Here is a 2,079-nt window from a genome sequence, read left to right on the forward strand (position 1 = left end):
AGCAGTCACCGGCCACATCGACCTGATCAGTGTTTGATTGTTGTGTCTTGTTGCTTTTTTTCTTTTGTCTCTCCTCTCTCCACTCACCCCAACCGGTCGAGGCAGAAGGCCGCCCACCAAGAGCCGGGGTCTGTCGGAGGTTTCTTCCGTTAAAGGGAGTTTTTCCTCCCCACTGTCGCCAAGTGCTTGCTCAAGGGGGATTTGTTGGGTTTTCCCTATGTAATAATATTGATAACAGTAAGGTCTAGACCTTACTTTGTAAAGTGTCCTGAGATGACTTTTGTTATGATTTGGCGCTATACAAATAAAAATTGATTTGATTTGATTTGAGTATTTTAGCTTCTGGGGTTAGGCTTTTTTTTTAACAATTGTTCCACTGTTAACTTATTTAGTGACTCAAATAAATCTTTGTTTTGTGGACAAACCCAACGTCTCTGTGTGTTTGCAGACTTATCTGTGTGTAGTAACCCAGTACTTGTAGAGTTTGTATGCATTTGACCTCTTGAAACAGGAGGGATAATATATTTTGAGAGCTACTAAAACTTAGTGTCTGGGTTGCATAGGCCTGTATATTGGCCCGGTCACACATTCTTATAATTGGTATAGTGACCCCAACCAGTCCACAGTATGAGTGAGAGGAGGAATACCTTATCTCCTCCAAATAGCAATGAGAAGAGATAGAATTACTTTTTAACCATATAACCCTACAAAACCCATCCAGTCTCATGTGGCAGTTTCAGAACACTAAACCAGCAAGTCCACAGGGGGCACTGTTCAACAAACATGTTTGCCTTCATTTGTTCACCCAGCAAGGAACTGAATTTAAGACTTGAATTGGATGCTGCCACCTGCTTCTCAGTAGGCCAGGGGTGTCAAACTCAATCGCACAGGGGGCCAAAACCCAAAGCACACTTTAGGTCGTGGGCCGAACAGGATAAACATTTATTGAACAGACTAAACTTTTTTTTTAACAAAAATATGAATTGAAACAGACAGGATACAATATTATTCCAAAATAAACTTGAACTTAAAATCAGCAACCGTATTTCTGCTAAGGCTTACATTTGCAAACACCTGCTTTTTGTCTAGACACAAGACGTCTCACACTTTCATCATGCAGCTCTTCAGAAACTCTCCCTCGGTAAATGGCCGGGCTGATTTTCTCCTCCGCCACAATAAAACTTGCTTTCACAGCAGCTTCACTGTGTGATTTCGCTTTGTTGAAAACGTCTGCTTTGATGTCAGATTCCTCTTCAATTCCACCTTCTGTAGCTTCTGCTCTGCATTCACATTTTTCAGCTTGTCCTGATGTTTGTCTCATAGTGCCATCTTAGGTTATATTTCTTAGTTACAGCCACATTAGCTCCACAAATAAGACACACAGGTTTACCAGCAATGTCAGTAAACATATACTCAGCCTCCCACCGGTTTTGAAAGGCTTTGTTTTTAGAATCAACTTTTCTCTTGGCCATTGTTAAGGGCTAGCTTGGACTTGAAATTAGGGTTGTATACATCAACAGACGCTTGACTGATCTGATCTAATTGACGCGGGAATGATCGCAGGTATCGTTCAGTAAGGCAGCTGTTGCGCTGTATTATGGGATTTGTAGTTTGTGTGTTATCGGCGCTTCATATCGCCGAGCCATTAAAGGATTTATAAAATGATCTTGTGGGCCAGATGTAATTGTATGGCAGGCTGGATGTGGCCCGCGGGCCTTGAGTTTGACACATGTGCAGTAGGCGATCAAAGTGACCAGACTAAGGGAGACTGAGTAAATGTTAGAGATGGGGATCTCTCTCTTAGATTTGAGTGTCAAACGTTGCAGAGTTGGAATTGTTGGGTTCATCACTCCAACTGATGCTTTTAATGCTGTCATTTGATATGCTGTCAGTGTACATTATCAGTTAGCCACTTTAAAAGTCTGAGACGTTATTAAAAGTAAATTTGATACCAAATCTGACATCTCACAAAGCTTCTAACAGTGCATACAGATGTGTTCAAACACAAGTGTTTAATTCAGAATAATATGATATTACAGCTTGTTGCATCAACAGTTAGCATGACAATATAACAACTGT

The sequence above is a fragment of the Monopterus albus genome, unplaced genomic scaffold, assembly GCF_001952655.1.
Source record: "Monopterus albus unplaced genomic scaffold, M_albus_1.0 scaffold96.1, whole genome shotgun sequence".
NCBI classification, from domain to species: Eukaryota; Metazoa; Chordata; class Actinopteri; order Synbranchiformes; family Synbranchidae; genus Monopterus; species Monopterus albus.